Source organism: Lissotriton helveticus, chromosome 6 (genome assembly GCF_964261635.1).
Source record: "Lissotriton helveticus chromosome 6, aLisHel1.1, whole genome shotgun sequence".
In the NCBI taxonomy this organism is placed as follows: Eukaryota; Metazoa; Chordata; class Amphibia; order Caudata; family Salamandridae; genus Lissotriton; species Lissotriton helveticus.
In genome coordinates, this window is record NC_136067.1 from 1,326,664,984 (window position 1) to 1,326,692,160 (window position 27,177).

A 27,177-nucleotide genomic window follows, 5' to 3' on the forward strand; every position below is an offset into this window, starting at 1 on the left:
CCAACCTGCAAAAATCTATCGTCTATCACCATATATTCATCCGGGCCATATATTCACTCACTCATATAGGCTAGTTAACACCGCTGGGGTCAGTTTTTTTATATCTGCTTAAAATGGATCAGTTACCTATCTCAGCTCGCTAATCTTTTCACTGATCATAAAGCCTTTTCCTTTAGTCAATGGATCTATTTAGTTGAAATTAGTAAATGGTGATATGACATAGGTTCATTTACCTCTTATTTATTAAATAACCACAGACTCGGGAAAGTTTAAATGTTTTATCTAGTTATATCATTTTAACAAAATAAATTACAGTGTTAACTCCATCTTTTCCGGAGAAGTAAGATCAGTATCCCAAATTTAGTATTCTATTTAAATGAGATGTTCACAACAAAAAGTACCTCAGGAAAGAGGATAGAGAGAGAGCACATTGAAACAATACACCGAGATATATTTACCTAGGATGGTGTGAAATCTGACCCCTCTGGCCAAACGTTTAATGGGTCCCTTGGAAAGATCAGCTGACAAGGACTTCAGATCAGGATTCAGGACAGGATAGATGACCTCTTCTGGATTCAACCCCTGCGTCTCACCCCTTTCTGATACTAACTTCCTCCTCGATTCTTCCGCGTTCTTCTTCTAATTCTATTAGCTTTAAAATTCTAAGTCTGCTTCTTCAGATATTCGATCAGCATTAGACAGCATCCCAGTCTCTCAGTGTTGTCTTGCTGCGACTGCCCACTGATCTAGCTAACTACCTCAATTATACTTTCCTAATGACATGTACCGCCCCTAAATATTTCAACTTTATTAGGCTCCTATTTCTGATTGGACAGGCTGAGGGGATGATCCTCACACCATGCTAAGTTTTAACCCCTTCGCTGCGGGGGTAATTCCCCCGCTGTGCTGTGGGGCGGGGGCGCGCACAGCGCCCCCATGCTCATGACGAGCTGAGCTCGTCATGAGGCACAGTGCTCCTGTGCTCATGACGAGCTCAGCTCGTCATGGCCGCACCCGTTTTCGTGGAATATTCAGCACAGCAGGGGAATTATCCCCACGTGTGAGTGTTCCACGGCTCATGACGAGCTCAGCTCTTCATGAGCACAGGAGCACCGTGCCTCATGACAAGCTGAGGTCGTCATGAGCATGCATGGTGTTAATAATTTTTCTTTAGTTCATTGTTTTAAGTTCCCACACATTAATTTGTTCTCCCAAGCTTTATTTCCCACCAGTAGTCTCAATTTTATCAACAACAATGTATACATTTTACAGTTGTCCATTGAGTCTTCAGGATGTCCAGCTGGTTTCCAGGACATGTACCGAGAACAGCCTTGGACGAGTTTCAAGATTTGATATCACTGTTTCTGGCTTGTCATCATTGCGCCTACGTGAGGATCCACGTGTGGTGCAGACTTTAGCATCGTCCAGAGGCCCAAATACAAACTAATAGAGAGGTCAAAAGAAAAAGTATTAATTTCAAAATAAAATGATTTCACTGTATACCACCTATCTTTAGTCAGTCAGTCAGTCAAAGTACTTTTATTCGATTTTGATGAACATCATAAAAAGACATTTCATACAAAAATTCATGAATACGTTTACAAATACATCAAGTGCAATCATATTAAAAAAGATTAAAATGCATGACCAAGGCTTTACAATACAACCTTATAAAAAGCAGTTTACATATTTAAGAGTCTAAAAGTATCCGCAACGGCAAGTGCAGTGCAAATAAGCGATTTAGTCCACGATGAAAGAAAGTCATTATATGCTGTCTATAGATACAAGTTTGCCTTTAATGCGCGCTGCTGCGGCCAAGAAACTTCCCATACAAAAAATTATACGAATAGTGCTCATCGATTGTAAGTATAGGAGTGCCGGTTTGACTTGTTTGAAGCCTGCTTCCCTTAAAATTGAGAGCAAGTATTTCTTTCGAGGCGCTGAAAACAGTGTGCAAAAAAGGGCAAAGTGCGTGGTATCCTGTATTGAATGATTGTCACAAGTGCACAGAGGAGCTGACTCTGGATTAGCCCAAGATGGATAATTTCCCAATAGATAAGGGATCAGATTTAATCTGAATTTAGTCAGGAGGTACCTATGGAACGGTCTTGTGACTATTGTGAGATAAGGTTCCATAGCGGGGGAACATTTTGTTAAATAATAAATCCTGACAGAGGGCTTCAGCAGTTCTATTTCCTCTCGGTTAGATCTTGCCAGGGACAAAAATTGCCTTTTAATCGAGACTACGTCCTTGTGTGTTATGCTTTTAGGTGATTCAAAAAGTTCCAATCTTCCTAACTGATCAAATGACCTCCTCAAATAGTCCATCCAGGGGATTTTGTTATGATGTTCCAGTGACATAACGTCCTCCATAATAGAATGATTCAAGATTACCTCTTTGTTAAGCCACGTTTTCAGCCAATAAATCAATGGGGCCAGGTTTATCCTGTCAGTTATATAATCCAAGCCCACCTCCGAATTAATTGAATAGGTTGGGGTAGATGGGGGGACTGATAGTAATGAACGTAAAAACCTGTTCTCTGCTCTTTGGATCGGATCAAGCTGTGCATAGTCCCAGATTGGCGCTCCATACATGGCTATTGACAAGCATTTCGAGGTGTAAACCTTCAGTAGGGCCTCCATTGGCCTAGCACCCAGTCTTTTGGAAAAGGCCATGAGGGCGGCCGATGACCTGGACACCGATAGGCTTTTTGCTCTAACCTGTGGGCCCCATGTCCCCCTCTCATCAAAGAGCACCCCTAAGTAGGGAAAAACTGCTGTTCTGGAAACCTCCAGGCCCTTGCATCTAAAGGTTTCAATCGTGCATTTGCGCCTGAGTACTCCTACTACCATTGTGTGCGATTTGCCCACATTAACCTTCATGTCCAAATCGTCCATGAAGGTACCAAATGCATCAAGCAGGCACTGCAGGGCATTGCCAGTACGGGCAATTAGGACTGCGTCGTCCGCGTATAGGAGTGCTGGAATCTTAGATACTCCTACACGCGGAACATCACCCCCAGTCTTCTCTAGGCACTTCCCCAGTCCATTGATGTATATGGTAAACAGGAGGGGGCTAGTATACATCCCTGCCTTACCCCACGCCTAGAGTTGAATTTGGCGCTGCATTTCCCTCCCTGGTGACCCTGACCTTAGCGGACAGCTCCTGATGTAATGAGGCCATGAATCTAACCAGGGCCTCTTCTATCCCGATCTTCTTTAGTCTAATCCCATTTGCTTATAAAAACTCTCCCCGCATTAGTATTTAGTATAAACTTCATTTTAATTTCAGCAAAGCAGATGCTTAGCATGTGAGTTTCCAAGCAGCCATTTTAGATGCATTTGCGCAGAAGCAGAAATTTCCCTCCAAGCGTAAAGATGTCATTCTGCATAGATGCAGCTGAAGCACGCGCAATACATTTTCCCGCGTTAGCAGCCAATTTAATTCACACTCTGGTTACTTGTTAGTAGAACACATAGGCAAGCTTAATCTAACTAAAAATATATGAAATGTGGTGCATATTAGTATCACAATACATTACTAATACTACGTTACGGGTTTATATGAGAGGATTGCATCCGAACAAGTCTCTTTTATACAAATCCCTACTCCATCAGGACCGCGGGGATAGCCTCAATGTCCCAGCTGTCTCTGCTGCTCCCCACCTACAGCAGAAAGCCAGCATTGCTTCTACACAGGGAGCAGCCAGAAATGCTGCTCACTGCATGTGGGAGGAATCCTTTCATCTGTTTTCCTGCTCGCTGTAACAGATTAAAAGTCCGATCTCAGTGAGCAGGAGCAGAGTAGACTTACTGTTTGCTCTTGCTTGGTGGGAGCAGTCAAAGCCCCCGCCAAGTGAGAGCAAGCAGCTATATCCTGGAGTGGGCACCCTGGGACATAGGGAGCCGGCTCTGGGGGTAGCATCCCCATGGTAATTAACGGCACCAGGAGGGGTGCTCTGCGGCCCCCTCCTTTGTTCTTCTAGGGCCTTCCCCAGGGAGGAGGTGTCCTGGGGCAAAAGTCACCCAAGGGGGGCCCCATGCAGCCCCCATTCGAATTTCAATTTGGCCATGCCGAGGAGAGGTGGTGGTCTCTGGGGCCCAATATGGCCTGGTGGGGGTGTGCATCCTCTCCCCCTTTAAATTGAATGTGTTGCCCTGGAGAGGTGGTGGTCCCCTGAGCCCTTAAGAGCAATGGAGGAGGTCAGCAAAGCCCCTCTCCAATATATTATAAAAGCCCAGGGACGTGGTAGCTCCCAGGGCTCTTAAGAGCCTCGAGGAGGGCTGCACATCCCCTCTCTTTTAAAAATGGCAATCAGACTGCCCTAGGAAAGTAGCAGTCCCCTGGCCCAAGATCAAAATCTGCCATGAGGAGGGAAGTCGTGAGCGCTCCCTTTCCCCAAAATATATTTTAAATATGCCCTGGGACCTGGCTCATCTGGGGGCTGAATTACAAAAACAATCGCAGGAGACCACACTTATTATTTCTTAATGTTTGCGTGAATTTGTGGATCCATCCCAATTTTACATGTGAATTAAAAAAAAGGTTTTGGGCCCTGGTAGGGTTCCTGGGGGCCACTGAGACTCCACCACCTGGTCCCTGTAGGACGCCTTCCTACCCTGCCCTCTTACCTTTTTTAAACATTTTTGTTTGGGACTCAGCTGAGTCTGAAGCCCCAAAATGGCTGCCAACACTTCCTGGTTGAAGTGTTAGCAGAGAATCAGATCTCTGCCCAAGATCAGTTAGATTCACGAAAGGTCCACATCCCTAGATGTACAATTTTGGTTTTCCTTTAATATCTCAAAAACTATTAAACAGATTAACACCAAATCACAGAAAAAACACTTTCTGGAACAAGATCTAGTTTTCTACCAAATGGGGTGTAATTCTGCTCTGCAGTTTGGGCTGTAGCTGTGCTTAAACTCCCTACGGGAAATTGCATGGGGAAAATGGGTTTTGGGACATACCCTTTTTCTCAGCACCAACTTGACGAATCACCCCACTCACTTTAAAAACAGCAGCTTAAGTGAGTGGTAAACTAGGTTTGATAATGGTGTGACTCCTGTGTTATTGTCCATTCCCAATGGGTCACAAATTGTGACCTGCCTCATGAATATTGATGAGGCGGGTCTCTTGCAACTTATTTGGGAATCTGAGACACATTAGTACATTATATTTTGCGATTCTCTAATTGCGAGTTGCAAATAAAAATTGAAACTAGAGACTAGCAAAATGAAATGTTTGTACATCTGGCCCTTAATCTACCCATGCAGTTAAGTAAAGCACTTGAATACCTTTGGGTCAAGATCTCCCTATGTAATGATCTAGACGTGATGGTGGCACATAAAAGCGAGCATTGCGATAATAAAGTACTGAAAAGATCAAGTAGTCCCTTTTACCATTGCTAAAATGGGACAAGTTGAAGAGTACAAGTAGTAGGGTGCTGCTCCGTGAGAGTAATCAATTGACAAAGGTGGAACAAAGAGGAAAGATGAATCACTCATTAGCAAGGAATTTTAAAGGACACTGACATAAACAAATAAAAAGAGGTGGGTGGGCTGTAAGCCGAAAAAGTACATACAGCATGTCTCAGAGAGACAAAGCAAGAGCTGTCTAGGTTGACCTAAAAGATGACAGAGGACCCCGTTGATATCGCCGGCTATCATCCCATCTCCATTTTCTCGCTTTTGCGCAAGTGTCGTAAGGCATGAATTCACATAAAAACTTCACAACTTTGTTGACAGTCACAACCCCATTTATGGACTGGCATACAGGACATGGGTACTACCCTGATGCATGTTAGCTAAGGCATCATATCACCCTTGGCTGGATACCAGCAGAAAGTACTTATCCTGCTTAAATTGTCAGTAGTATATGAAACAGTGGACCATGAAATCCTATTCTTCCATATTGGCAACTAGGTTGTAATCAGAAGGGTGGAATTGAAATTAAGGTAGTTCTTTCTACAGGTCATCTTAAAGATGTTAAAGTCAGTACCACAACTTCATCCAATAAGATCACAGCAGGTTGAGTACTGCAAATCTCTTCCCATGCATTGCTACTATTCACCATTTGTATGTGAGTTCTATTAAATGGGACTACATTGTACAATTTGCAACTAAAAATATATGCTGATAATACATGCACAGGTCCATTTGGACCTAACCAGCCAAGGCTTTTGCTCCAACGTCACAAAATGCTTAAGGTAAGTCTATGCTCAGTGAAGTGGAAAAATCAATGTCTGAACAGAACTAGGTCCGTGGTCATAATAACTGGCCTTACGGGGAGACTTCCTTATCAAATAACTGGCCAACAGAGCTGGCCACTGTATTCCAACCAATACCGAACTTTAAAAACATGGGCTTCTGGTTCAGCTCCGATATTTCCATCAATCAACAGGTCACAGCAATGGAAAAGAAAATTAACTTCCATCTCATGATGTGCAGATAAGTGCTACCATTATTTCTGGCACACAACAGGATTGAACTCAATGGGGATCTAGTGCTGAGTCCAATATATAGGCACACTAGGAAATGACACAATGCTATTCTGAAGAATTCAGAACCTTCAGAAATTGAGCAAATTGCATGGTTCTGAAAGAGCTCACTAGAACAGAAAACAAAACATAAGGTTCCTTGCAGTATGTACAAAGCCCACAAGATGGATCGATCACTCAAGGATACTTCTGATGAGGTAACTGTTTTGCGCTGTTTTAATACAGATTCATGTAAATAAAACTTTTTGACACATCTACTAAAACCACCTGCTGGAATCTCATATCCGGTAGTGGAAGACTACTCAGCCCATCCAAATGCAAAAGGAAGACACACTGAGGAAATAATTCACCAGTTTAGGACTTACTGGAACTCCCATATGAGTTGTATCCAAGGTTGCGCCATTAAAGGCAGTTAAAACAAAATTGTCGACCTCCACAACAGTTCAGCAAGGGTGGAGCATGAGTTAGCGTTCATCAGTAGGGAAGATACTCATTGGCCTTCCTCATCGTCACTTCACAACCGCTCAGTCCTTATAGGAGAATTCAATGACTTGGCAGATTGAGAAGCTACCCTACTGGGTAAAGATGCTTTGGCGCATAGATACAGCGAGGGGGAGCACCCCGAGGATACACTGGTATGCCTCCTGAGCCCTCCACCTGGAGCCGGACATATTACAGACCTTCGCCTCAATGATGGCTCCCATGTATCGAGAAACGTTGATATGATCCACAAGATAGTCTCATATTAAAATTCAAATATACTACCCTGTTATCTACTTACTTAATGGCTCACATGGCCTACCTCGAGGAGGTGGCCATGGTCTGGCTTACTGCTGGACAGTTCGAGTTCCTGAGAGAACCCTTCTCAGAGGAGGTAGTCAACGAGGTAATTAATTCTTTAGATGGTACGGAGGCCCCTCACCTTGATGGCCTCTCCGGTGCTTTTTACAATGCATTCAGACACATCCTGATACCCCACCTGCTAGAGGTCTACACTGAATCCTTAGACAGAGGGGTCCCTCCCCCCACAATGTGTGAAGCGGTGATCTCCTTGTTGCTTAACCCCTTGCATGCGTTGGATGGCCCCCGGCCGTCTGACGTCACAGTGGGTGTGTGCGGAGGACAGCCAGGGGCCGTCCGAACCCCACCCACTCATTATATTCCCAGCACTGCAGTGGAATTTGCTCCGCGGTTAAGAGTTTAAGCCAGGTAAAGACCCCACTCAATGCTCATCTTACAGACCTCTATCTCTACTTAACTTCGGCAATAAAACTTTGGCCAAAGGAATGGCCAACAGGCTATCGCTCTTCCTTGACCAAACAATTTCTCCAATCCAAACCAGGTTTATACCACATAGGTCCACCTCGCTTAATCTTCAAGCTGTCTTCTCCATCCTGAATAGGGTGTCCCAAGATTACCCGCGCTGCTTGGTCTTTTGGATGCAAAGAAGACTTTCAATTCTCTCAAATGGCCCTTTCTCTACGCAATGTTGCGCAAACTCTGCATCCCGAACGGCTTCATGGCCCTAGTCTCCCTGTTATATTTCAACCCCACCACCCGTTTTCGGGTCAATGGCTCTATCTTTGAACTCTTCTCCATATCCTGAGGCACCAGTCAGGGCTGCCCGATATCTCCCCTCTTATTTATTATAGCTATGGTCCCCCTGATTCTCCATCTACAGAAACACCACACGCACCAGGCCTTCAATTCAAATCTGGCCCTCTCCCTGTATCAATGTACGCCAACGATATTCTGTTGTTTGTCTGGCATCCCTCTGATAACCTGGACCACATAGTGTGGGAGACAGGGGCGTAACACAGGCCCCCGCAGCCCACAAGGTGCGGGGGGCCCCTAGCTCCAAGGGGCATCCTCGGCATTGAACTCTGGCCGGGAGAGCTCCTGATGGAGCCCGGAGGGGGCCCCCCTAAGTACCGTGCAGGGAGGCCCCCTCACTTTTCGTTACGCCAGTGGTGGGAGATCTTCCGCTTTGCTGCCTTTTGGGCTTACGCATCAACTGGGCGAAATCTGAACTGTTCCCCTTAACAGAAGCCACCACACCCTCATCTTGTGAACACCCATTTCGGTGGTCAGCCAACTCCACCAAATATTTGTGAATCGTTTTCCACAGAGACAACAAGTAGATTATTCATCTGAACTGTGGCCCTGCCATGGAAAGACTCTGTACACAAATAAACCACTGGATTCATTTACCTCTCTCCATGGCTGGCCACATAGCTGTTGTTAAAATGAATGTTCTCCCATGCTTTGCATACGCATTCACCAACATTCCTATTCCTTTGACAAACTCCTTTTTCACACAGCTGCACAGCCTACTGCTAAAACTAATTGGGCAAGTCGTGGACCTCAAATTGCTTGGGAAACTTTCACCCTCACCTATGACAGAGGCGAATTTGCTGTCCCTGATCATCGCCTATACAATTTGGTCACGCAGGCCCATTCCACACGCCTACCCTACAATAAGCCGGAACAAGATTTAGCAGAACCTACTTCACTAAACGCACTTCTGCCCCAGGGCCTCAAGCTGGACCCAACATATATTCATACTCTATCCCCAACATGTTGGGCAAGGTGAAACCTCTGTGGGACATTCAGCTTCGATCTTCTTTACTCCCCCAAGCTGCCCCTCTCCTGTACTGCTGGCTACCACTCACAGCGGAGAAGTTAATACAGTGCACCATGACTAGGCTTCACATACACACCTTGGGGATGTATTCCCAGATGGACATGCCAGAACACATACTATCAATGCACAGGACGGGGTGGCATCATAAATGGACAGATTTTTCCTCAATAGGATACACAGTACATTGCAGTCCTTCCTGCATACCCTCTTAATCCCTTACCCCTGAGTACTACCCCCCACTCACACTTTTCATTACGGACTAAGAGGGCTCTCATCTGATCAACAAACTTTACCGCACGTGCATGGCTCTTAAACACACACATGACCCTGGGGTCTGACAACTCTAGGAGGAGGACATGGGTAATCCCATCTCCGACAAAGATTGGGCTTTCAGCTGTGTACAAACTAAGCTTTTGTCCCCCAGTCACCATCATAAACTCCTCCACTTCCGCATCGGCGTTGATCGTGCCCCACCCCTCACGGACTCGCCAAGATCGACCCCAGCAGACCCTCACACTGCCCTAAGTGTCGCTTCCCAGAGGCAGACCTCACACACCTGACTTGGTCCTACCCAATCATTGCCAAATATTGGCTGGCAGTGTTTAACATTCTCTCTCAGATGATCCTCATAGCCTTAGAGCCATCTCCTACTTATTGCTATTGGGTAACATCTCATCCGTTCCGTTCCGTTTCGGTGAGCTACCGCAGATACACGGCATTACCCTTACTTTTAGAGAGAGATCACATTACATTGGGGTGGCAGAGTGCACCCCACCACGAAAGCTTGGTTTAGTAGCATAACTTACTGCAACTTGACGAGTGAGGTTTACACCACACTACAACCCCCACCTACCCCACTGCATAACGAAAAGACATCTGGCAGCCCCTCCATACTTATCTACTTACTTTAAACCCCGGCTCTCCGTCTCTGTCCCCCCACTCACCCAGTGATGCACCTGTTTCTCGCCCTACCAGCCAGCTCACTGAGCAATAACCCAGCAGAGGCCCTCTAACAGAGCACTGTTTAGCCTGGCGGCATAACTATCAGTGAACGTTCCCCCTTTTCCCCCACTGCTGGATGTACAAAGTGCTGTATTGCAACACTGTCAAGTCATCTCATGTGTGAAGCCTGTGATGTTTTTGGACCTCGCCTCCCTTTTCTCCTTCTTCCTCTCTTCTACACTTTATTTCTGAAAATCTTGAAAACGCATTAAAAAAAGGAAACAAAATCGTCCATTGATGCCCTAGGACTTGGGCCCTCACGTGTGCCCTATATTTACATCTCCAAAGAGCGATTATGCCCCTCAAATCAGCCCCAAATGCCCTAAAAGGACTGAAAAGGGATTCGAGATGCAAGAAGCATGCACCTTGTACAGGCGTTGTGGCTTATAAGTTCTACAAAGGAATGTATGTTTCTATGAAGTGCAACTTAAAGCTTTGTCAAAAAATTTAAATATAAATGCATATTTAAAGGTGTAGCGAGCACATGATTAGATAGTGACTATTCCCATTTTGTGAATTGGCCCCATCATTTTACCTTAATGCATGCATCTTTCAAATAGTTAAATAGATAGTTCCTGTGCAGATAACTCTCTTAATATAGCTGCTATTATGAATAAAACAGCCAACATTTGTGTTGAATTCGTTTTAGGGTTTCCCCTTGTATGCCCTACTTCATTATTAAGGTTCTATTATTTTAAGTCAGCCTGTAATGGTAAATCGCGGCCCACCTATTAATCAAGGTTTTACTGCTTGTGAGGCTTAACTACATTAGTAAATCAAAACATCATCCCTAAGATTGATGGTGTGATGGGCAAGCAGGAGAAGCTGAGAACAGCTATAGCGCGTGCTTTCCCAATTTCAAAAAGTGCAACTTTGTCAATGTATTAATCAAGAAACTGAAGCTCAGCAGAAAGCAGCGAGTTGAGAAGGAAACACTTAATTCAGCTGCTATTTATCAGGCTGCTGTTATGTGACGGGAAATGAGCCTAGGATGAAATAGTAAGAGGTATTCACAAATAAGTCACTCCCTCATTTCGTGCAGAGCTTCACTGTGATAAATTCGCAAAATCCTGTAATTAATGACTAATCTCAGATCTAAAATTATTTCACAATCTAACCATTGATTGGTTGTGTTTTATTTACATCTAAGAATAGAAAGACAATTTATATTGCATGCACAAGGCATTACAGCAGTCAGGGAAAGGAGACGCTTATACACAAGGGTTCAAATTACAAAAATGTTCTTTAGTCTCTTAATATTCAATTCATATCAAGACAATTTCATGCCACAGAGAATATGTACAGCACATAAATGGACTGGGTTGTCTTGTTTGGAGTGCTGTAGGCTGAAAGTGCTCGAGTCCTCCTCCGAGGAGCTGGCACGGCAAGGAATGCACCTATGGGTACTTAATCTTCTAGGGTGGTCAAAAGCAATTCGGTGGGCCGGGAAGTCCAATAGAACAGGGGACCTGATTAAATGCAGGGGCCTGTAACGTAGTGAATACGTGTATTCAACCAGCCGAGGGACAGGGAACCAACAAGTAGCGTCCAAGTCGTGGCTAGACAACCCAGTCCTGATGATGGTCTACATTTGATATGGACCGAAACGTCGTCGACTCCACAGCGCAATTTATAGGCGCATCCTGTTATGACTCTAACTCAAAATTGTGAATTATATTACATAAAGTTATTGACTGTTGGTCACTTGTTGAGCTAATCACTGTGTATATATTTCACTTTGCTCACTTTGCGCCGTCTATCGCTGTTCACCTACTTCACTTGCGTCGCCACTTATCACTTGTATATTTTGAGCACCAAGTTTTATCGGTTGTCATTTGAATTGTCCATTTATGTGCTGTACATATTCTCTGTGGCATGAAATTGTCTTGATATGAATTGAATATTAAGAGACTAAAGAACATTTTTGTAATTTGAACCCTTGTGTATAAGCGTCTCCTTTCCCTGACTGCTGTAATGCCTTGTGCATGCAATATAAATTGTCTTTCTATTCATACCTGTTGGGATATTGTTTTTCCTTTAAACTTCTGAACCCCAATCCCGATTGGTTTATGGGTCACACTCCTGTTTCTTTTTACATTATTTACATCTAAGACAGTAAAAAAGAACAGAATGAACACGTTTTATTTGGTACAGTTTAACATTTCATTTACCTTACAGTCTCCATATTTGCAAGTTGTACAATGGTTCATTTTGTGGTCTCCAGCCCACTAGGTGAGTGGGAGCCTTTGTACCCCTCCTCCACCACAGAAACGCCCTCCATATTTAGAAATCCCTGCCTTTGTGGCGGGCATCTCTGTCCGGATGCGGCAATTGCACTTATATCACCGTTTATTACCTCTAAATGGGGCAGGCAAAAATGTTGGTGGCGCTCTTGCACTGACAAAGCCAAAATGACTCCTAATAGAGTAAGATTTTGTTCAACGTCAAGCAAGTCATTTGGTCAGTTTTACTCTTATGTGTTCTTTGGCCAAATCATTGAAACTTTGCACTGATGCATTAAAAACTAGCTCATGCATTTCGATCATATTGATGCTTGTGTAATACAGAAGGCAACACATGTTTTTTTTAGCTTTAGAACAAAACAGAGACAGCCTGATTACAAGTGGGTCGGTTAATTCCGACCCATGCGTAAACCGCCATTTACGCATGGGTCAGAACTTCGAGTTAGAAAGTATTTAACGATAATTATCTGACGCGTTAAATACCTCAAGCTTTGTTACATTTTCGCAGATAAAACCTGCTGAAATTTAACTGCGGTAATATGTATGTGTGGAGACATTGTTTACAACGGATGCGCTACAACGCATTCCATTACAACGCAGTCGTTACAACAAACAACGCGAACCATTACATCGCAAATTGTTACAATGACTTGCTGTAGGTGGCAGGAGGTGTTGGATTTACAACACCTTACCTGCTGTTGCACAAACTGGAGTAGGAATAGTAAATTATAGTCCAGCACATCCCCGACAGCAAGTCGTTGTAACCACTTACAATGTAATGGTTCGCGTTGTAGCAACGCGGTCGTTACAACGACCACGTTGTAATGGAATGCATTGTAGCGCATTTGTTGTAAAGAGATATATTCATGTATGTTATGTGGAATACTATGTGGATTTTGATACATTAAACACCATATTCTGCATGTTACTCTCCTCAACTCGTAATAGATGTTATTTATCACACTATAGCGTACCCCAAGGTGTCATTATTTATCAGGTTTGCAAAATAGCACCTACACTGGCAATCAGGGTCTCAGAAGGCTGATTTTAAGCTATAGTTGCTATTTGCATAATATGAAAGTAAAAAGTATATCTCCTTTTCTTTTTAGAAGTGAAATTTGGTTCCCTGTGTTTCAGGCGAAAATCACTTTCTTCCATAAGTAGCAACAATAAACTAGAATCAGTTGTCTTTTTGTGTCTAGCTTTACAGCTTTCTGTGAGCCCCTTTGAGCAATTAGCTTGTTTGAGCCAGCCCACTTTAGCCACTAGCCTGTCTTTTCTTACTTTTAGTTTTTGGTTAGCCCACAGTATTTTGCAGATGTTTAAAAGTTTCATTTTCTCTTTGCATTCATGACTGATTTAAAAAAGTATAGACTTCCCCATAGGTTTTGTGAACACAGAAGAGGGGACCTCGTAGCTGACAATTTCATGAGAACCTAGCATTTATATTTCGGTTACCTAGGTGCTCACGATTTTTTCAGATATGAACAACAGGGGCAGCCCTAAGACCTGAACCTTGGGCAAACGAAACACTAGAATACAAACAAGGGTTCAAGTAAAACACTCAAAATAGTAACAAAATTACTAAATAACGGCTGGGTGTTGCGTAACTAGTTATACTGCTCCCAGCGGTTATTTTGTATTTGTTTACTATTTTAAGTGTTTTACTTGAACCCTTGTTTGGATTCCCATTTTCAGGGCAGTGCCAGGTAAAGGATTCTGCTCCCCGACACTGTCACATTTTCATGACACTCAAAGGAGTTCAACCTCTCTAGCCATTTTTCAAGGCGGGCACTCACAACTGGCGGGCCATCATGAGGTAACTTCATCCTGGTCCTCAAAAACATTCTTGAACTTTGTCAGTGCTGTTGAAGATTATCACCCTCACACTATAAGTAATATTAACTGATCAGCATGGCTGATTTTATACAGGATAAATGCACAACACAAATGGAAAACCTGAAATAAACACATCCTTGTTATGGTCAAAGCTTGAACAAATGGGTATTCCAATTCCTCTACTTAAGGCTATTCACTCTTTGTATACTTTGATAAAACTTTATTCGGATATAGTATATCCATAAAAGCACAGAGATAACAATAAAAATGTGCATTATAAAATATTACTCAATAGGTACACAGAGCCCAACATGTATAAACACGTCAATAATGTACAAATATTACAGTAAAAAGTCTTCCAAACAATCTGTTTTAGTACATTTACAACAGAATTTCTATATAAATAAAAACAAGATTTCAAGTAGGAGATAGCAGCGTAAATTGGAATAGTGCAATAGATTATAACAAATAGCAGCGTTTACATAAATAGATACATTCAGATTGGACCGGCTAACAACATATAAAGACTAGGTAACTATAAGCTGATTAGTTAGAGCTATGTGGAATAGAACAACAATTACTCCATTTAAAACTAATCATAGTTTCTACGATATTTAATGCATGCTTTTAAAAAACAGACTATGGGTTTAACACTAAATTCAGTATCTAGACATTGCAAAGCAAGATGCGCCGGACGGCAGCGGCGCAAACCCATAGATTTTATTAAGGGAATAATCCACTTTCTCTGCGGAAATTCATAATAATTGCAGAAAAATACTATGTGCAAGGAAGATTGCTCTGAGGATCCGTCGCAAGGGCAAAGTGGGAGATTTTTAGACCAGTTGTTTTGTTTTTGAAATGTTACCAATCGATGGAAAATATTGAAACGGAACCGGGTTAATAAGTATTTCTCATAGTCTGTAATAGTAAGTTGTAAGTATGGCTGAATCCCAAGAGAAGTCTGAACCACTAGGAGATGAACCTTCGAGGGCTTAGTAATCTCCTTAGTTAGGCGAATCTCCCGAAGATGTGATAAACAAAGATGTTTCAGATTTGTCCTAGATATTTCTACTGTGGACAATGGGTGAGAAAAATAATTTTCTAAGTTTAGGTCTACTAAGAAGTTACGCACATAGACCAACCAATACATAGATTTCCAGTTTACTAGGGCTAAACAATCCTTAATTAGGGAACGGGTCAGTTTACATTCTTCGGTCCGCCATATACGGTGCCATAAGAGTACTGGCTGAAAGGCAATAATATCAGATATGTAATCTAGGCCTAGCTCTAAGTGGCACCCGTAAGTCAGTGAGCTTTTAGGAACAGCCAAAAGGTATCTAATAAAACCATTTTCAACTTTTTTAAGGGTATCAGTTGCGACATGGCCCCACACCCCTGCACCGTAAATCGCTACTGAGCAACACTTTGCTTGGTAAATTTTAAGCATCTCACGGGAAGGGCGTTGCCCCAAATTCTGTGCGAAAGATACCAAAGCTGTGGTGGCTCTAATGAATGATAGTTTCCTAGTATGAATGGCTTGATGCCAACTAGACTTGTTATCGATCAAAATGGGTAGGAGTTTGTACATTCCAGCCTGATGTTATCCTCATAGATTCCTGTAGCATGCTTTGTTCTTTTCCCTAAATGCATTACATAGGTCTTTCTGATGTTAATTTTAAGATCTAGGCTCGCCATGAATTGGCAATATCTATTTAGAAGAAGCTGTAGCTGGAGTGGTGTCCTGGACATGATGACCGCATCGTCAGCGTAAAGTAACGCGGGGATTCGACGGCGGTCTATCATGGGCAGGTCTTGGCTCCCTTCCAACATTGCAGCTTCCAAACCGTTTGTGTAGAGGTTAAAAAGAAAGGGAGCCAGCACACATCCCTGTCTGATTCCCTTTACCACAGAAAATGGTTTGGTAAGCTCTCCACCTGGGCCGTATCTTAATTTGGCGGATGGATTTAAGTATAGATCTTGCATAAAATAGACAAGCGGAGGGTCTACGCCCATATTCAAGAGAATTTTCCAGAGCTTAGCATGGGAGACACAGTCGAACGCTGCAGACAGGTCGACATAGGCCAAATGTAGTTTACCGCTCTTAGCCCTCACATATTTACCCATTAATAGTGAAAGATTTAAAGCCTGTTTCACAGTGCCCAAACCCTCCCGGAACCCGTACTGTAGATCTGATATTACGGACTTTTTGGAGGCCCAGTCTTGTAGTCTTTGAAGGACTAGGCGCCCCGCCACTTTACCAGCAGCGTCAAGGAGGGAAATGGGTCTGTAGCAGGTTGGGTTATTGCGATCGCCTTTTTTAAATATGGGGAGCAAAATTGAGGTGGTCCATGATTTAGGGGGACCTAATGTGGTTACGGCTTCAAAGACCCTGGTGAGAATAGGGGACCATAAGTAAATGTAAATGTAAATGTAAATGTAAATGCAAATGTAGTTGAGCTTATATAGCGCACAGCTACCCGCAGTGGGTTTCCCGGCGCTTGCTTAGGGAACCCTTCCTGGTATTCCCCTGTGAGATAGCAGGGTATCCACAAGGTGAAAGTCAGGCATCCCGCCGCGAGGGGCCGTTGTGGAGATTAAGCAAGCTATTTCCCAGAGTCGCAGAGTGTGAACCCGTGAGTCGAGGAGGCACCGGGGCGAGAATTATCGAGTCCGTGGAATTTTTAGCCCAAGACCCCGCCGACGCGGGGAATTGAACCCTGATCCAGGACCGATCTCAGCTTCCGGGTCTGCTGCCTCTAACCCCTGAGCCACACTTCTCCACGTCTCCAAGTCAAGATTATATTTGAAAATGTCCACTGGCACCCCATCGGGGCCTGGGGCTTTGCCACATTTAGAAGCCATCAAGGCGGTTACTACTTCCTCGTGATCGAAGTACAGATTTGCTGTATGGGTTGAACAATTACGAGGGTCACCCCACCCTGCTGGATCGGTTGAAAGATGTTTATTATCCTCTGAAAGGCCAAAGATCCTAGAAAAATGATTGACCCAGGTGGTTTCATCCACTGCCACTTCGATTCGGGGGATGGAATTTGGGTCTGTTAAGAATGGGGCTTTAACAATACGCCAAAAGGTAGTGGTATCTTTCAGGGAACAACTCTGATGTAGTTTGTCCCATAAATCTTTTTTGATATCCAATTTGCACTTTTTTAGGGCCTAGTTATAGTCCCTTCTTAATTTTATAATTTCATCCTTATCTCTGACGGTCTTACAGAGTGCTTTCTTTAAGAGTGAGTAAGATCGCCTAGTTTCGGGGTTAAACCAGCCCTTTTTGGGGTGCTAGTATTTTACAGTTTTTCGTAGCAATTCATCCTTAATTACGTTTGTGATAACTAGGAAGCTAGCCAGTATCTGGTCGTATCGGGAATCCGGGTTAAGGCATACCTCTATTTGCGGGAGAGTGCGTCTCAATACCTTAGCTGTAGTTTCAGCAGGGTCAATTTTTTCCCATTTTATTGAGTAGCCATTCAGTTTGTCTACCCTCAATGATTATTGGGTCAATAACGTGGGCAAGTTATGTTTTATATGAGAGTCAGGCACTGTAATAATCACGGTGTTTGGACAATGATCACTGTTAGGATTATTTCCCGTACTAAAGCTACGCATTTGATCTGTCATATTTTGAGAGACTAATATCAAATTAATTAAGCTGGACAGGCCCCTACCATTAAATGTGGGAGCGAAATCAACTGGGGGGCTACAAGTTTGTTTGCAAATCAAAGCTCCAAAGTAAAAAGAATCTCAGTTAAACGCTTCCCTATGCTGGTATGTAGGAAGTGGGTCAAAGTTGTCCCATTTACGTCCATTATTCCACACTTCTTGGTGTTACACTCCTTACACAGAGTTAAATTAAAATCTCCTCCCCAGATCACATTAAACACTTTACTCATGTGTTTTTTTCCGCTCTTCCATTAGGTGAAGAGAAATACTATCTAAAACAGGAAGTAAGTCCTGGTACGGTAAATTATTGTAGAAATTAATTATATAATAAATCGACACTTTATTAGGCAATATTTTAAGTATTTGAAAATTAGGACCCTGCGATAACTCTACTATACCTACACTTGGAAACTCAGTAGAGATATATATTAACAAACCGCATTTTGCTCTGCCATGAGCAGAGGGTTGGGCAAATGAGTTATACGTCTTATAGCCTTGTAGGTGGATCGAGGCAGTCAGCCAGGTTTCCTGCAGGCAAATGATGTTATATTGCCTTACATCTGTTAGCCAGGAGGGTAGATCTATCTTTGAGCGAAGCCCTGCCACGTTCCAGAATATCATTTTAAAGTATAAATTATTGTGTGACGGGACTTCCGGATTCAAATCATCTAATGATGTGCCTACAATTCCTTCCACAGTTCCATTATAAAGATGGTCGGGGTAATCCGCTATAATAGAGAGCGGGCCAGCAGTAGCTAGAACATTACCCTGCATTGTATGTTGGGGACCCCCCTGTCCGTTAATATTCTTTGAAGATTTATCTAAGAGTTTATCATGGATGGTATTGTTATGAGAGGAAGAGTCTAGCGTACACCCACGGTTACAATCTGGTATTACCAGTCGTTAGGCATCATCTAAGCCCGATAATGGGCTAAATCTGTTCTGAGTGGTAAATGGATGTGGCCGAGTATATTGATCAAGTTGTTTCTCCACATAGGGGGCTTCAATATGCTCCTTATTGGAGGATAGAAGTAGCCTAGTGGTAGTATATTAATCCCTAAGGGGTCCAAGATATGATTAGCACCTATTTCCAATATCTCTTTAACCAGAAGGGGGGAAGCAAAAGAAATTACTATACAATCCCCTCTGAGTGATTTCTCCCTTGTACTGACCCACTTGACCCTCCGATTCATCTTAAATTCCTCAAATAGATATCTATTTAGGCCTACCCGGGTGCTTAGCCAGTGCAAGGACTTGTTTTTTAACGCATCAGGAGATTCTTCTTCCGGGACACCGAGATGCGGCACGTTGGCCATCACTACGACATATGGAGTTGCTCCTGGGGGCAGGTCTAAATGCTGGTTAATTGTATTTGGTTTATCCTGGTATCTAGTATGTTGAAATGAGTATTGCGGTTGTCTGGAAGCATTTGAGGGGGGAGGATTTGGGGTACCATCATGAAAAACTAGTGAGCTAATATCATTAGCTTTACCTTGCGATATTAGCATACTAGGATGCCTAGTCACAATAGATAGTCTTTCGTTAGTTCCTGTTGAGGGTTTGGCCATAGCGCTAGGGTGGGCAGTTTGTGTATAGGAGTTCTTTTTGACATGTGGGGGTTGAGTCAGTGCAATACCTGGAGTTATAGTAATGGGTTTAGTCGTTGGTTTGATCAGTGTCTCTGATGGATTGATTAACTTTGGTGTGAGAAGTTCCTCTATCTGCACGAGTGGCTGTCATTTGATCTAACCTAACCCTTACATAAAGATCCAAGCGCTCGACAAGGGAACCCAGTTTCTGCAAGTCCATCTGCGAGTTATAACTACCAGAGGTTGAATTCTTTCTAGTTGTTGGTTGTTTTCTATTGCCCTGACAATTCTTTCCTGTCAGTGATGGATAAAGTGATTTCTTTGGAGGGGGATGGACTTCTACACGAATTTGGGAAGTAACATTCCCTGAATCTGTTGGAATGGCTTCAACTCCTACTGGGTCTTTGGGCCTTTTTGGGGGAGGTTGGGGAAGCGAGTCGATTGCAAGGGGTATAATCTCCTCGCAGCTTGTTTGAATACAGCCAGTTAAATGCTGGTCAGACAAAGCTGTTTGGACTGTGTCAGATCTCTCAGAGGGGGCAGGGGAATCGTCGCTCCATCTAGATGTTGTACTCTCGATTGACTCTTCCATCGAGAGAATCTGTTTGTCCAACATCCCCACCGCCCCTGTAAGGTAGTTTAGTAAGGTCTGCTGTGAATGGGAAGAGACTTCGCTGCTTTTAGGGATTTTTGGACTCATTTGTTTTCTCTTACCCATATTCCCTACAGATTAGCAGCTAGTCTTAAGTGGTTGGTACAGCAAAATGCAGTAAAGAATAATACGTAATAAGAAATAAAATGAATAAATAAACAAGGCCAATTACAGAACCTAGAAGCAAATATAACTATGTTACTGGAACAGCCCGAATAGTACACTCCTCACTCCCCAATATACAGGACTATCTGGTAATTACTATCAAGACAGTATAGTAGTCCGTACATGAAGTCTATACAATAGCACTGGCGACCAGACTCAGTATCTAGAATTACTGTACCGGAACAGTTTGTAAATGTTAAGCAGTTTTAGACAGTACCTCGGGGTCGACAAATCAGGGGTCTGGCCCAGCCCAACCTCCTCTGGCCTCCTCTAGCCACAGAGGGCCCGCCCTTTGCCCGGGCTTAGCCCGGCGTGACCCGCGCGCGACCTCGCGGGGCGAGGGACCAGGCGTGCTCTTATGTGCCTCCTGGCGCGCGATGGTGACTCGTCCTGCCCCAAAGGATGGTGGAACTTGCTGTCCTCAGTGGAGCCAAGCCCGGCCGGACAGCAAACTGGAGCAGGGATGTCGTCAGAGGGTGGAGGGGCGGAGCCAAGCCCGGCCACGGTGGAGGGATGAAAGAATCAGAGGAGCCCAGCAGGAAAAGTCGGCAGGTAGGGAGTGCTCTGTTTCAAAAGGATTACATTGGGCTCTGCACCAGGCGTGCTCTTATGCGCCTCCTGGCGCGGGATGGTGACTCATCCTGCCCCAAAGGATGGTGGAACTTGCTGTCCTCAGCGTAGCCAAGCCCGGCCGGACAGCAAATTGGAGCAGGGATGTTGTCAGAGGGTGGAGGGGCGGAGCCAAGTCCGGCCGCGGTGGAGGGATGAAAGAATCAGAGGACCCCAGCAGGAAAAGTTGGCAGGTAGGGAGTGCTCTGTTTCAAAAGGATTACATTGGGCTCTGCACCAAGCGTGCTCTTATGCGCCTCCTGGCGCGCGATGGTGACTCGTCCTGCCCCAAAGGATGGTGGAACTTGCTGTCCTCAGCGGAGCCAAGCCCGGCCGGACAGCAAACTGGAGCAGGGATGTCGTCAGAGGGTGAAAGGGCAGAGCCAAGCCCGGCCGCGGTGGAGGGATGAAAGAATCAGAGGAGCCCAGCAGGAAAAGTCGGCAGGTACGGAGTGCTCTGTTTCAAAAGGATTACTAATAACAGGATAAAAATAAAATTGGGGACTAAATCAGCTCTCACTGACAAGGTTCTAATGAACGATTCAGAAAAGGGGGTGGTGATGAACAAAGTGTCTGAATTAAGCACACCACTCTTACCCAGTCCAAAGATCAGGGCTTGATCCATCACCGTTATTTAGCTCACTGCCCCATCCCAGCTCAGAACCTGGCTATATGCAAATTAGTCTGTCCCTGGCCCAGTGCATCATGGGAACAGGGCAGACCAAACTACCAAGCCAATTCTTCACCAGAAAAGAGACAAGCTACCGGGGACCGGTTTCTGGCATTTCAGCCTCGTCGGCCCGGCTTGCTTAAATCCTGATGGAGCAGTGAGCAAGGGACTCATGTCTGAGTATACCCTGCCACACCTATAGTGGCCAAAAACGATTCAGAAAAGGGGGTGGTGATGAACAGAGTGTCTGAATTAAGCAGACCACTCTTACCCAGTCCAAAGATCAGGGCTTGATCCATCACCGTTATTTAGCTCACTGCCCCATCCCAGCTCAGAACCTGGCTATATGCAAATTAGTCTGTCCCTGGCCCAGTGCATCATGGGAACAGGGCAGACCAAACTACCAAGCCAATTCTTCACCAGAAAGGAGACAAGCTACCGGGGACCGGTTTCTGGCATTTCAGCCTCGTCGGCCCGGCTTGCTTGAATCCTGATGGAGCAGTGAGCAAGGGACTCATGTCTGAGTATACCCTGCCACACCTATAGTGGCCAAAAACGATTCAGAAAAGGGGGTGGTGATGAACAGAGTGTCTGAATTAAGCAGACCACTCTTACCCAGTCCAAAGATCAGGGCTTGATCCATCACCGTTATTTAGCTCACTGCCCATCCCAGCTCAGAACCTGGCTATATGCAAATTAGTCTGTCCCTGGCCCAGTGCATCATGGGAACAGGGCAGACCAAACTACCAAGCCAATTCTTCACCAGAAAGGAGACAAGCTACCGGGGACCGGTTTCTGGCATTTCAGCCTCGTCGGCCCGGCTTGCTTGAATCCTGATGGAGCAGTGAGCAAGGGACTCATGTCTGAGTATACCCTGCCACACCTATAGTGGCCAAAAACGATTCAGAAAAGGGGGTGGTGATGAACAGAGTGTCTGAATTAAGCAGACCACTCTTACCCAGTCCAAAGATCAGGGCTTGATCCATCATCGTTATTTAGCTCACTGCCCCATCACAGCTCAGAACCTGGCTATATGCAAATTAGTCTGTCCCTGGCCCAGTGCATCATGGGAACAGGACAGACCAAACTACCAAGCCAATTCTTCACCAGAAAGGAGACAAGCTACCGGGGACCGGTTTCTGGCATTTCAGCCTCGTCGGCCCGGCTTGCTTGAATCCTGATGGAGCAGTGAGCAAGGGACTCATGTCTGAGTATACCCTGCCACACCTATAGTGGCCAAAAACGATTCAGAAAAGGGGGTGGTGATGAACAGAGTGTCTGAATTAAGCAGACCACTCTTACCCAGTCCAAAGATCAGGGCTTGATCCATCACCGTTATTTAGCTCACTGCCCCATCCCAGCTCAGAACCTGGCTATATGCAAATTAGTCTGTCCCTGGCCCAGTGCATCATGGGAACAGGGCAGACCAAACTACCAAGCCAATTCTTCACCAGAAAGGAGACAAGCTACCGGGGACCGGTTTCTGGCATTTCAGCCTCGTCGGCCCGGCTTGCTTGAATCCTGATGGAGCAGTGAGCAAGGGACTCATGTCTGAGTATACCCTGCCACACCTATAGTGGCCAAAAACGATTCAGAAAAGGGGGTGGTGATGAACAGAGTGTCTGAATTAAGCAGACCACTCTTACCCAGTCCAAAGATCAGGGCTTGATCCATCACCGTTATTTAGCTCACTGCCCCATCCCAGCTCAGAACCTGGCTATATGCAAATTAGTCTGTCCCTGGCCCAGTGCATCATGGGAACAGGGCAGACCAAACTACCAAGCCAATTCTTCACCAGAAAGGAGACAAGCTACCGGTGACCGGTTTCTGGCATTTCAGCCTCGTCGGCCCGGCTTGCTTGAATCCTGATGGAGCAGTGAGCAAGGGACTCATGTCTGAGTATACCCTGCCACACCTATAGTGGCCAAAAACGATCCAGAAAAGGGGGTGGTGATGAACAGAGTGTCTGAATTAAGCAGACCACTCTTACCCAGTCCAAAGATCAGGGCTTGATCCATCACCGTTATTTAGCTCACTGCCCCATCCCAGCTCAGAACCTGGCTATATGCAAATTAGTCTGTCCCTGGCCCAGTGCATCATGGGAACAGGGCAGACCAAACTACCAAGCCAATTCTTCACCAGAAAGGAGACAAGCTACCGGGGACCGGTTTCTGGCATTTCAGCCTCGTCGGCCCGGCTTGCTTGAATCCTGATGGAGCAGTGAGCAAGGGACTCATGTCTGAGTATACCCTGCCACACCTATAGTGGCCAAAAACGATTCAGAAAAGGGGGTGGTGATGAACAGAGTGTCTGAATTAAGCAGACCATTCTTACCCAGTCCAAAGATCAGGGCTTGATCCATCACCGTTATTTAGCTCACTGCCCCATCCCAGCTCAGAACCTGGCTATATGCAAATTAGTCTGTCCCTGGCCCAGTGCATCATGGGAACAGGGCAGACCAAACTACCAAGCCAAAACTTCACCAGAAAGGAGACAAGCTACCGGGGACCGGTTTCTGGCATTTCAGCCTCGTCGGCCCGGCTTGCTTGAATCCTGATGGAGCAGTGAGCAAGCTTGTTTCCTTCCCAGTGTAAGAATTGGCTTGGTAGTTTGGTTTGCCCTGTTCCCATCATGCACTGGGACAGGAACAGACTAATTTGCATATAGCCAGGTTCTGAACTGGGATGGTGCAGTGAGCTAAAAACGGTGTTGGATCTAGCCCTGATCTCTTGACTGGGTGAGAGTATTCTGCTTAATTCAGAAACTCTGTCCATCACCACCCCTTGTTGTTAAATATTTTGTCCACCCTAAGCGTGGAAGGGTATACTCAGATGTGAGTCCCTTGCTCATTGCACCATCAGGATTCAAGCAAGCCGGGCCGACGACGGCTGACATGCCAGAAACCGGTCCCCGGAAGCTTGTTTCCTTCCCAGTGTAAGAATTGGCTTGGTAGTTTGGTTTGCCCTGTTCCCATCATGCACTGGGACAGGAACAGACTAACTTGCATATAGCCAGGTTCTGAACTGGGATGGTGCAGTGAGCTAAAAAACGGTGTTGGATCTAGCCCTGATCTCTTGACTGGGTGAGAGTATTCTGCTTAATTCAGAAACTCTGTCTATCACCACCCCTTGTTGTTAAATATTTTGTCCACCCTAAGCATGGAAGGGTATACTCAGATGTGAGTCCCTTGCTCATTGCACCATCAGGATTCAAGCAAGCCGGGCCGACGACGGCTGAAATGCCAGAAACCGGTCCCCGGAAGCTTGTTTCCTTCCCAGTGTAAGAATTGGCTTGGTAGTTTGGTTTGCCCTGTTCCCATCATGCACTGGGACAGGAACAGACTAATTTGCATATAGCCAGGTTCTGAACTGGGATGGTGCAGTGAGCTAAAAAACGGTGTTGGATCTAGCCCTGATCTCTTGACTGGGTGAGAGTATTCTGCTTAATTCAGAAACTCTGTCCATCACCACCCCTTGTTGTTAAATATTTTGTCCACCCTAAGCGTGGAAGGGTATACTCAGATGTGAGTCCCTTGCTCATTGCACCATCAGGATTCAAGCAAGCCGGGCCGACGACGGCTGAAATGCCAGAAACTGGTCCCCGGAAGCTTGTTTCCTTCCCAGTGTAAGAATTGGCTTTGTAGTTTGGTTTGCCCTGTTCCCATCATGCACTGGGACAGGAACAGACTAATTTGCATATAGCCAGGTTCTGAACTGGGATGGTGCAGTGAGCTAAAAAACGGTGTTGGATCTAGCCCTGATCTCTTGACTGGGTGAGAGTATTCTGCTTAATTCAGAAACTCTGTCCATCACCACCCCTTGTTGTTAAATATTTTGTCCACCCTAAGCGTGGAAGGGTATACTCAGATGTGAGTCCCTTGCTCATTGCACCATCAGGATTCAAGCAAGCCGGGCCGACGACGGCTGAAATGCCAGAAACCGGTCCCCGGAAGCTTGTTTCCTTCCCAGTGTAAGAATTGGCTTGGTAGTTTGGTTTGCCCTGTTCCCATCATGCACTGGGACAGAAACAGACTAATTTGCATATAGCCAGGTTCTGAACTGGGATGGTGCAGTGAGCTAAAAAACGGTGTTGGATCTAGCCCTGATCTCTTGACTGGGTGAGAGTATTCTGCTTAATTCAGAAACTCTGTCCATCACCACCCCTTGTTGTTAAATATTTTGTCCACCCTAAGCGTGGAAGGGTATACTCAGATGTGAGTCCCTTGCTCATTGCACCATCAGGATTCAAGCAAGCCGGGCCGACGACGGCTGATATGCCAGAAACCGGTCCCCGGAAGCTTGTTTCCTTCCCAGTGTAAGAATTGGCTTGGTAGTTTGGTTTGCCCTGTTCCCATCATGCACTGGGACAGGAACAGACTAATTTGCATATAGCCAGGTTCTGAACTGGGATGGTGCAGTGAGCTAAAAAACGGTGTTGGATCTAGCCCTGATCTCTTGACTGGGTGAGAGTATTCTGCTTAATTCAGAAACTCTGTCCATCACCACCCCTTGTTGTTAAATATTTTGTCCACCCTAAGCGTGGAAGGGTATACTCAGATGTGAGTCCCTTGCTCATGGCACCATCAGGATTCAAGCAAGCCGGGCCGACGACGGCTGAAATGCCAGAAACCGGTCCCCGGAAGCTTGTTTCCTTCCCAGTGTAAGAATTGGCTTGGTAGTTTGGTTTGCCCTGTTCCCATCATGCACTGGGACAGGAACAGACTAATTTGCATATAGCCAGGTTCTGAACTGGGATGGTGCAGTGAGTGAGCTAAAAAACGGTGTTGGATCTAGCCCTGATCTCTTGACTGGGTGAGAGTATTCTGCTTAATTCAGAAACTCTGTCCATCACCACCCCTTGTTGTTAAATATTTTGTCCACCCTAAGCGTGGAAGGGTATACTCAGATGTGAGTCCCTTGCTCATTGCACCATCAGGATTCAAGCAAGCCGGGCCGACGACGGCTGAAATGCCAGAAACCGGTCACCGGAAGCTTGTTTCCTTCCCAGTGTAAGAATTGGCTTGGTAGTTTGGTTTGCCCTGTTCCCATCATGCACTGGGACAGGAACAGACTAATTTGCATATAGCCAGGTTCTGAACTGGGATGGTGCAGTGAGCTAAAAAACGGTGTTGGATCTAGCCCTGATCTCTTGACTGGGTGAGAGTATTCTGCTTAATTCAGAAACTCTGTCCATCACCACCCCTTGTTGTTAAATAAGGTTCTAATGAAGGCCTTAAACTGGATGCATCCTGTCACCACTGCGCTTCATCCTGCTCCTGGCCTATTGGAAAACAGCACGGGAGATGACATATGCAAGTCCACCAAAATTAAATAACACGTCTCTACAAGTCTTGCAATACGCTGATGACACTGGGCTCCTAGGGAAACAACCTATACAACGCAACTTTTACAACGCACTACCATTACAATGAAACTTTTACGACGCAACATCCATTACATAGCATGCCATTACAACGCAACCATAACATCGCATGACGCTACAACGCATACCATTACAACGCATGTCATTACAACGCAGTCATTACAACGCATACCATTACAACGCATACCATTACCATCCAACACTTAC

At 45.1% G+C, this 27,177-nt stretch overlaps 1 long non-coding RNA gene across 1 annotated transcript in view; it reads right to left on the reverse strand.

Annotated features, from left to right (window-relative positions):
• Window positions 1-264: 264 nt before the first annotated feature.
• The window catches only part of LOC144761725 (uncharacterized), an 89,115-nt gene continuing 62,202 nt past the window's right edge, over window positions 265-27,177 (reverse strand). Inside the window, exon 3 of the long non-coding RNA XR_013595871.1 lies at window positions 265-1,443. This is a non-coding gene — a long non-coding RNA (uncharacterized LOC144761725). The remainder of the gene's footprint in view (window positions 1,444-27,177) is intronic.